The sequence below is a fragment of the Physeter macrocephalus genome, chromosome 1 (genome assembly GCF_002837175.3).
Source record: "Physeter macrocephalus isolate SW-GA chromosome 1, ASM283717v5, whole genome shotgun sequence".
NCBI lineage: Eukaryota > Metazoa > Chordata > Mammalia > Artiodactyla > Physeteridae > Physeter > Physeter macrocephalus.
Window position 1 is genome coordinate 102,505,452 of NC_041214.2, and position 10,945 is coordinate 102,516,396.

Consider the following 10,945-nt stretch of genomic DNA (forward strand, 5'->3'; position numbering starts at 1 on the left):
AGCCCCCTGTGCAGAAGTGTGGTTTCTGCTCATCTTCTAGAGATTCTTGCTTTTCAAAGCAGGAACATGCACCACAGCATCTGCATCACCTGCAAGCTCATTATGAATAAAGAACCTCAGGTCCCACCCTCAGACCTACTGAACCAGAATATGCATTTTAACAAGAACTGTGCGTGCTCTGTCTGCAAATGAAATTTGCGAAGCACTGCTCCACAGGGTCCCACATTTTAAGCCGTGCAGAGTCAATCACTGACTAAAGGTACTGCTCTGTTAAGTGTTCTAACTGGAAAGAGGGCTGTGGGACTTCTTTTACTCTTCACTGTGATATCAACTTACTGTGGACTTCAGGCAAGTCCAAGAGATGTAAAGGCAAGCTGTGTAGGTGATTTTACATTTTCTAGTAGCCACATTAAAAAGTAAAAAGAAACAGGTGGAAATAATTTTAACACTATATTTTATTTAACCCAACATAGACAAAATATAATTATGTCAACATGTAGTCAATATAACAACTTATCAAAGAGATGTTCTACATTTTCTTCCCTACTCTGTCCTTGAAACTCAGTGTGTATTTTACATTTACAGCTCAATCTGGGCTGCCACATTTCAAGTGATTGATAGCCACCTGTGGTGAGGGGCTTCAGGGTTGCCCTATGTACCTCACAAGATGGGTGCATATGACTAGATAATCTCTGTGAACACACCTTATAAGCTCTAAATGCTGTCATCCAGATGGAACTCATAGGTTCAAAGACCACTCATAGGTTCAAAGATAGTATTATGCCAACTATCACAGGTTGTATCGCCCAGTAGTACTTTCCTCCAAGACAGTGAGCTATGATCAGGACACACTGCCACGTGTAGTTGTATTTGTCACCACAGTTGTGGTCTCATGGAATGAGCAAAGAATGCAGAGTCAGGACACACTGGGTTGAGTTTTTCACCCGTATCTTAGCTGTATGACTTCGGGCAGGTCCAGTTTCACTTTTCAGCCTCAGTTTCCTTTACTGTAGAAATAATATCTCTTCTATGTATACAACGAATAATTGTGAAGACAAATGAAGATAGTATGTGGGAGTAAACTATAACATATTATAAAATGCTGGATATTGTCATTCTTGTATTTACCAAACGTAGCATGCCCACACATAGTTGTTGATCGGGTACTAGGAACACAGATGATTATAGATCTTCCAAATTTTGAAATACATTTCCTATTCATTGCCTCCTCTAGGAGAGACCAACTTTTAAGGTTTGGTGGGCTGGGCTGTGCTCAGATGCGACGCTTACAAATGCCCCTCTGCCGGAGCATGTGCCCCTGTGTGGACTGTTTCTGCAGTGGGTAAAAGATCGCGAAGGCATATTCAGATTAGAGCGACGTTAAGGACATGTATTTGGGGTCAGAAAGAGCCAGGTGAGAATGCTGGGCCTGCTACTCGCTCTCTGAGTTGTTTTCCTTTTTGAACCCCGGTTTCCCCATCTGTGAAATAAACTATTGCCTAGAACTGTTGTGATGCTTCCAAGAGAAGACACAGTCAAATACTCAGCACTGTAGTTGGCCCACAGTCTACCCCCATTAATCCACAACTGTTTCTATCGTTATCTCAGCATAGCAGTCGCCTGACACGTCATCCTGGGAGAGGGAGGAGCTTCAGTGAAGTTCCAAAGTAGCCATTCATCTTGTTTGATGGGTTTTGAGTGGAGGCTGCAGGCAGGTTTGTTGAGCAGGCACAGGCCCTCAGCTGGCACTCAGCTTGATAACTTCAAGCCATTTAGTCACGTTCCACTGGACAGACTCATTATTTCTAAAGAGCTAGAGAGGCAGCTCACAAGACTGACAGCTCCTGCCAGTCTAGCCGGCTCCCACGGGGCCACCCTCAGAGCGTGTGGCTTCCCAGGGAGAACCTTTCTGCTAGATCGACTTGGGCAGATTGAGTCCTGCCTCACGAGTTCTCATTCCCGACAGGCACTCAATGAGTTTATGACAGCCATGGTCATTATTCTGGCTGGATATTTGTAAGAAGTTCTATCAGCCCAAAGGGTCTCAAATTACTCTCTATAGCTCTCCACTTGTGAGAAGCCTTTTCTAGGAGCGACATAATCCCTGGGGGACGGCGGTAGCACCGGAGGGGATGGCACAGGCCCAGAGCAGTGACATCTAGCAGGTGTTTATAGTTATAACTAACTGTGCCTTCGATGACAGAAGGCTGGAGGACCAACTGTCCTGGTTTATCGGAGACTCGGGGGTTGCCTTGGTTGCAGAACGTTTGCCAGATTATTGAGAAGTCTAGACAAAAGGTCTCCTCCTCGGGCCGATAGGGTAGAGCAGCGCTTCTCAAAATTTAACGCACACGAAGTCGCCTGGGGATCTTGATAAAACGCAGACTCTGATTCAGAAGGTCTGAGGTGGGACCTAAGACTCTTCATGTCTAAGAAGCTCCCAGGTGATGCTGACATTGTCAATTCATGGACCACACTTTGACCAGCATTAGCAGACCTACAGGAGGCTTGGCTTGGCATCCTGGCCGCATCTCTCCTCAAATGTTATTCTTTGAACTTCACTTTCCTCCTACGCTCGAACCAGACAGCCCCTGCAGATAAAACTCACTGTCGAGGCTACTCATAATTCTGTGTTTCTGATCCCTAATCTTCAGTCTCCCTATGCAGCCCCTACCCCTTACCGCCTCTTACCCCTCCCTATTTATGCCAGTGTTCACACCCTCCAGCAGGGGGCACACAATCCTACTCAACAAATGCCAGTTTCCTCTCCCCACTCCCCACACCTTCAGCAGTGGTGATGCCAAGTCAGCACCTGTAAAATGCCCCTCCTCCTCAACCTCACCCACTTCACCCATTTCCAACGTAAATGTGGATGACTTGGGTCTGAGTGTGCCTAAGGACATTTAGCCACAAACATTCCCCTCCTACATACAGTCTATTCTAGTTGTAGGTTTCCCCACTATGGTAGGCAGAAATCTAAGATGGTAGAAAGTATTCCTGCCCCTTGGTGTATGTACACCCGTACAACTTCTCCCAGTAATTCAATCAAATGCTAATCTAGGTGCTGCTATGAAAGGATTTTGCAGTTGTAATTAATTCCCTAATCAGTTGACTCTAAGATAGGGAGATTACCCTTGACTGGCCTGACTTAATCAGATGAACCCTTAAAAGAGACTGGGCCCTTCTTGACATGAGACATTAGAACTATGAGAGGGATCTGATGTGAGGAAGATGCTCCATGGCTGGCTTTGAAGACAGAGGGTGCCATGTGGCAGGGAACTGCAGTGGACTCTAGAAACTGAGAGTGGGTGATAGTCAGCAAGGAAATAAAGACCTCAGTCCTCCCACTGCAAGGAACAAAATGTGGCCAGCCACCTGAATGAGCTCGTGATCGGATTCTTCCCCAGAGCCTCCAAATAAGAACCTAGACCAGTCAACACCTTGATTTTGGCTTGTGAGACCATGAGCAGAGGGTCCAGTTCATCTATGCCTGGACTTGTGACCCACAGAAATTATAGGTGATAAATGGCATTGTTTTAAGCCACCAAATTTGTGGTAATTTGTTTTGCAGCAATGGAAAATGAATACACTAATACACCCTCTCAGATTACCAAAATAGGAGAGCAAATGACCACCAGTCCATTTGGCTGGACTTTCCCTTGTATGATTTTCCCCAGGAATCAAAGCACACTGGGTCAAAATATGAGTGAAATGATATGCACACAGCATCTAAAAGAAATGCTTACTAAAGCTGAGAACCAGGAATCCTCTCTGAGCTCACCTCTTACCATTATTTTCCTCACGTCCCCTATTCTAGCCATACAGGCCTCTTTGCTTTTCCTCAAATACAAGCGTGGGCTTCCCTGGTGGCGCACTGGTTGAGAGTCCGCCTGCTGATGCAGGGGACGCGGGTTCGTGCCCCGGTCTGGAAAGATCCCACTCGCCATGGAGCAGCTGGGCCTGTGGGCCATGGCCACTGAGCCTGCGCGTCTGGAGCCTGTGCTCCGCAGCGGGAGAGGCCACAACAGTGAGAGGCCCGTGTACCGCAAAAAAAAAAAAAAAAAAAAATTACGTCAAGCGTGTATCTGCCTCAGGACCTTTGCACATGATGATCCTTCTGCCTACATCACTCTCCTGCAGATGGCTGCATGACTCCCTTCCTCATGTGCTGCAGGTCTCCACTCACATGCCTCCTTATCACTCACATTTATGATGTGCATGATTCGTCCCATATATGGTCAGGCCTTCCCTGACACTATTTATTTTATTTATTTATTTTTGGCTGAGTTGGGTCTTCATTACTGCACGCAGGCTTTCTCTAGTTGCGGCGAGAGGGGGCTACTCTTCGCTGCAGTGCGTGGCCTTCTCATTGCGGTGGCTTCTCTTGTTGTGGAGCACAGGCTCTAGGTGCGCAGGTTTCAGTAGTTGTGGCTCGTGGGCTCTAAAGAGCAGACTCAGTAGTTGCGGCACACGGGCTTAGTTGCTCCGCTGCATGTAAGATCTTCCCGGACCAGGGCTCAAACCTTTGTCCCCTGCATTGGCAGGTGGATTCTTAACCACTGAGCCACCAGGGAAGCCCCCTGACATTATTTAAAATAGCCACCCTCTAACCCTTCCGCACCAACACCCACCAACATTCATACACACTCCCTATGCCCCTGCTTTATTGTCTCTCCTTGCTTTTTTGTCTCTTCCAAGCAGCTATTAACATCTATTTAATTTATTTGTTTGCTTTTTTCTTTGCCTCCCTTCACTGGACCATAAATTCTAAGAGAGCAGAGAGTTTGTCTATTTGTTCACTCCTACAGCTCCAATGCTTAGTAGATGGCTGACACATGGTAGGCCCTCAAAAAATAATAATAAATGGCTATTGTAAATTGTGTGACATATTAAAACCTTCCATATAAGAAAATAATCACAATTAGCCAGATTAATGCACATATAAACTACTAAAAAAAAGCATTCTGACTTCAAATCCTTTTATAAATTCCTTCTATACTACTTATAACTTGAGTTTCTATACCTAAAAATGCCTAGGTGTCTATGAACTGTCACCTGTGTTTGTGGGCACACATTCATACACAGACACATACACACACACACACACACACAAAGCTTAATACAGAGTACAAATAATATGCACCATAAGTGTGTTTCTGCAGGGAGGGAGTGAATTCTCTGTGAACCCTGAACAGCACGGCACCTACTGCCTTAGCGCAAAGTAGAAGACACTTCTCCTGCAAGGAAAGGTGGTCCTAGTAACCATGTTTCTTCAAATAGCCACCTGACCAACTCAGTTTAACTTGGATAAAATCACCAAATCTCTGTGTCCAGAAGAAAAAGAACAAAGCGTATTTGTGTCTAAAAGGTGTCTTGACTGCTTCACAATGGCCTTAATTTAGTGCTAATGGTTTAACTTCCAGGTTGCATGTCCTCCCTCCTTAAATAGCACTTAGTGTAATTGATGCCAGGTTAATCACTGTGCCAGCCAAGGGACGTGTCCACCGGGCAGGAACCACATGCTGTTCTACCTGTGCTTAAAAAGAAAAATGCCATGCCTCTCTGAAGAAACAATGCTGTCTGAAAATAGTACCAAGACTCAAATGAGATCTTTGAGAAAAATAAAGCATGAAGCAGAAAGTGAGAGAGACAAAAAAAAATCACCACTATCTAAGAATTAAGATGAAGTTTAAGGTGTTTATTTTTTCCTCCTTATATTATTAAGTAATTTCCAAAATTATAACAATAGATGTATATTATTTTATAACTATTGACAATATAGTGTTATGTTAAAAAAAAAAAAGATGTATTATAGGGAACACATTCCTAATTTTAATTGGGACTTGTCTTAGTCCATTTGAGCCGCTATAACACATAACCATAGACTGGGTGGCTTAAAAACAATAGGAATTTACTTCTCACAATTCTGGAGACTGGGAAGTTCAAGATCAAGGCACCGGCATTCTTGGCGTTTAGTGAGGGCCAGCTTCCCAGTTCATAAACGGCTGTCCTCTTACTGTGTCCTCACACAATGGGTCGAGGAAGCTCTGTGGGTTTTCTTTTATAAGGATACTAATCCCATGCATGAGAACGCTGCCCTCATGACCTAATCACATCCCAAAGGCCTTACCTCCTAATACCATCACACTGGGGTTAGGCTTCAACATATAATCTTGGGGGGACACAAACATCCAGTCTATGTCAGGACTACAAAGAACTGTAAGGCTCTAAGGAAGCACACTAAAATGCTAACAGTGAATATCTCTGAACACTGGGATATTGCTAAATTTTATCCCTCCCCTCTTTGCTTTTTATAATTTTCTAAATTTTTTAGTATGGGCTACCTTTTTAATTTAAAAACAAGTTGGTTAATTTTCTAAAAATTGCTACCATCCTGTTTTTGCAATAACTAAGCATTTTATTTGTTTGTTTGCCTTGGGTTTATTTTAAACAGATTTTGTCTATGATTCCTGGCATTATATATACCAAGAGGGGGAAAGTTTTTGTCCTGGAATGGTAAAGGGAGTGTTCCCCTTAAAGTGTCATCTTCTGGAAGGAATCTTGCCATCCTGCCTTTCCCTAAGATTTCCCCTTCACTAGTGGAAACAAGGCAGGTAAGGAGAGCTGCACTCCTGGCCTTACACCCATCTGAACACACAGCTGAGTGGCCTTGGAGATCAACCAGCACCAACCCCTTTCACACAGGAGGAGACAGAATTCCTGAGAGGAAAGGATTTGCTCAAGGTCATAACGTGTTGGTGACATCATAACAAACCCAGGTCTAGAATCTCAGAGAGAACCTGTATTCTCTCCGTTCTCTGTTTATCGTTTGGACTCAGATATAGAATCCTTATGAATTCTAAGCACGGTACCTTGTACGTAGTAGACCCTCAACAAATGAAGGTTGGAAGAGTAGAAGAATAAATGTTTAAAGTTTTGAACATTAATGATCAATACTTTACATGGAGAAAAAGGAGGCTCTGAAAATAAATATCAATTACTTTTCTTAACTTGACATGAGAAAAGAAAAAGCAGAGACAAAACTACCTTAAAAGTAGAACATCGACTCCTGTCTGTCCCCCGTGTTGGCATCAGGTATCTGAATCTGTCCCCAGAGAGAAAGTTAAGATGACTCTGGTGATGGCAACGCACAGGGAGGCCTGCACAGATCCATCTTCGGGTTTAAGGTCCCAAGAAACTGGAAAGAAATGTAAAAATGTCTATCTTTTCCTGGTGGGTAAAGAGGAAACCTCATTCAGTGGCCACAAGGGCGCTCCAGTAAGCAACTGATTGAGGAGCCTCCAAAACCCAACAGGATATCGCTCAGCTCAGCAAAAACCGAAGTGGCCAATACATGACAAACTTCAGGTACTAAAGGGACGTTTAAATATACCTGGAGGCAGTAAAAGGAACAGAAAGAACATTTAGTCCCAAAAGTGGGGACAGTTTTAGAAACAGAGCACGTTTTCAGGATTTAGTACGGCTCACTAATAACGATGCAAAGGCTTCTCCAATGACAGACTGCACATAAAATGCAGGGCTTGCGTTTCTTCTGTCATTCTCCTGTCATTCGAACCAGCTAGATTCTCCTCAGTAGCTTTGCTTACTCTGAGAGGCACAGTCATTTCACACAACTCGGTAAACCACACCATTCTCAGAACACAGCAGCTGCCAGAGTTGATGGAATTTTTCCATCATCCCCATTATGAGGGCTTCCAGTGCTAGTTTTCATATTTTCCCATCTAGAGATGCTTTATCTGAAGATCCCCAAATTATCTTTTTAACCTCAATCTTTGAAGCAGGTGAACCATAAACATGATAACCATGGTATACCAGATATCCTTTCACAGAACATTTTCTCACCCAATTCTGAGATAACGGATTCAAATTTTCTTCATGGGATGAGAAAACAAAAGGCCACTGAAAACAAGGATGTGGCATCGCTGTCCTGTGTATCATGGGGTGGGGGCAATGGGCAACGATATGCATGTCGTTCTCATGGAGCTTCAATTTACTTAGATGCTCCCCTTATTGGAAGGTAGGCCCCTCTTCTCAAGATAATCTCTACTTCTTTTCATTTACTAAAACCATTAACTAGACTCATTTGGTAAAAAGATGGCTTTCCAGACAGAGTGGTGCAGGAACAACTCTGGAAATCTATCATGGGCTCTCAGCTTTAGAAAAGGGGCTTACATACAGAAGTCCCTTAATATGCATTATTAGATTTAAATAATCTGTGGAAGGCAGAATAATGGCCTCTGTAAAGATGTCTATGTTCTAATCCCTGGGACTTGTGAAAATGTCTCCTTACATAGCAAAAAGGACTTTACAGGTGTGATCAACTTAAGGATCTTGTAATGGCGAGATTATTCTGTGTTTTCTTGTGGGTTCAATGTGATCACAAGGCAGGAAGGTCAGAGTAAGAGAAAGTTTGAAGATGCTACACTGCTGGCTTTGAAGATGGAGAAAGGGCCACAAGCCAAGGAAGGCAGACAGCCTTTAGAAACCAGAAAAGGCAAGGAAACAAATTCTTCCCTAAAGCCTCCATAGGGAATGCAGCTCTACTGACACCTTACTTTTAGCCCAATAAGAGCCATTTCAGACTCTGACTTCCAGAACTGTAAGAAACTAAATCTGGTGTTGTTTTAAACCTCTTTGTTTACGGTAATTTGTTACAGCACTAATAGGAAGTTACTACATAACTGAAAAGGCACATTTGAGAATTACCCAAATTATCCCTCACCCGTTTCTATCAAGAGATGATTAATAGACAGGAAAGCAACTCCAGAGACTTCTGGTGTGGACTCTTCCACTAGCCTCTTGCAGCAAAACTGTGCCACAGTGACCTGCAAACATGAGCACACAAAACTGTGGCCACCCTCACTTTGGCTAATATGCATTTCACAAAGTCATTTGCAATCAGAACAATCAATTTTAAATTATAGAGCTCTTTGCTCTGTAAATCACCTCTCTGGCCTTCTTTTTACTCCAGATTATAACAAATTCAAATACCTCAGTAGCACATGAACAAAGACACAAAGACATTGCCTAATGTGTAATTTGGGAGGGAATTTAATGATACATCTGTCTGTTTTGACAAAGCACAGTCTTGAAGTGTCTACTTAAAATAAAATCAGCAGATTGGCAGCGATTAAAAATGAAAGGCTATAAAAAGTTTAGGGAAAAAAAGCATTAAAGTCTAATAGCTTTTGGTTTATGTGCCAGAAGTATAGTAAATATATTTCCAGCACCAAACTTCTCTCCTGAAATCTCAGCATTAGCTACTACAAAAAAATACTACCATTAAACACATATCAAAAAAAATCTGGCCTTTATAAAGATTAGGCAATGAGTCCACCTGGGATCCAGTAAGACTGGGTATGCATAATGTTTTAAGCTATTTTATGGCACATTGCTGAACTCTATCTTTCAAACCAGTAAGGTAGGAAAGATATGCTATTACTTTGTATAAATATTGCCTTGAGATCTTTTTGATACTACACTAACCAAGCAATTTATTAAGGAATTTTGGAAGTTTGTAAGTTTAGGATATTCTAAATGATCATTTGGAAATATAATAACCATATAATGTGTTGATATCTGTTCTCAAAAGCTTTAATATAGTTTACATCTTAAAGCAATAATGTAATGACAACCAGAAACAGCTACTATCAAAATGTAGTTTTTAAGTAGTTAGTCATAAAATCACAGGAATTACCAGTGACTGAATGACACCTGTAAGAACTCTAAGGGTAAAAGCTACTGCATATGCAATAGCCCAGGACAGAAGCCCACCCTGAATCACACCCCAATGCAGACCTCAGTTACCTCTGGAGAGTAATCCTTCTTTACCTTCTGGCTCCAACCGTACTTAATGTCTCCTTAGGTCACCTGCATACTTTCCCCAACTTATCTTATTGACACTGTTGGAGATTTGTGAGAATCTAGCCCTAACCTTACAGATCTCTTAGCTGATATAAATTCTCTTGCACAAGCTCCTTATGTCATGGTAAAGCCTTATATGCAGTAACTCTCCCAAGAACTACAATGGGGACTTCAAAATAATTCTATAGCTTTAAAAAAAAACTAGTTAACTGTGTAAATGGCTAAAACTGATTTATGGCATGGCATAGGACTGTGCAAATGTGGACCTTTAATACCTCTAGTATTATAACTACTTCCTTAGAATATAGCTGGCCAAAGCTTCTCCAAGAAGAAAATAAAGGCAGGAAAGAATATAATCAAGGAAATTATGTTTATTCATTTATTTGGTAAATATTAAATTTTATAGCTACTATATGCTATGTCTTGTGCTAAGTGTTGAAAATACAATGGGGGATAAGATGGACATGGTTGTGGCCTTTTCCCTCATGGTCTAAAATGACTGCTAAAGCTCCAGCCATCACAAATGCATTTCAGGTATTTGGATGTAGGAAAGGATAAAGAAGAGCATGTCTTCTCCATTTAAGGGAGAAATTGTTCACAATATCACTTAAATCTTATTGATAAAAACTCAGCCACATATTCACAGTGCACTGTAAGGGAGGTGAGAAAAATAGATTCTTAGGTGTCTGATCTGTGCCCAGTGTAAAAGTAGTGTTCTTATTTCTAAGGAAAGAGAAACAGATCTTCCAAGTTAACTAGCATATTCTGACATAGTATTTATTTCTTTTATATCCAACAGCATACAGCCTGACTTAAAGCATAGGAAAGTCTCCATTTAGTTTGAATAATAATCAAGTGTGACAACATAAGAAACAGCTTTGTAATCTCTAAAGTGCCACATACATGTAAAATATTATCTTTGAGACAAAAATCAACTAGCTGTTAATTCAAAATTGGTACTTTCAAAACCCAGAGCCTGAGAGGTGTTATAAGACAAGACAAAGATCAATCCCATAATATACTGAATTTTTTTGTTAAATTTACAGTTATTTCATTTCAG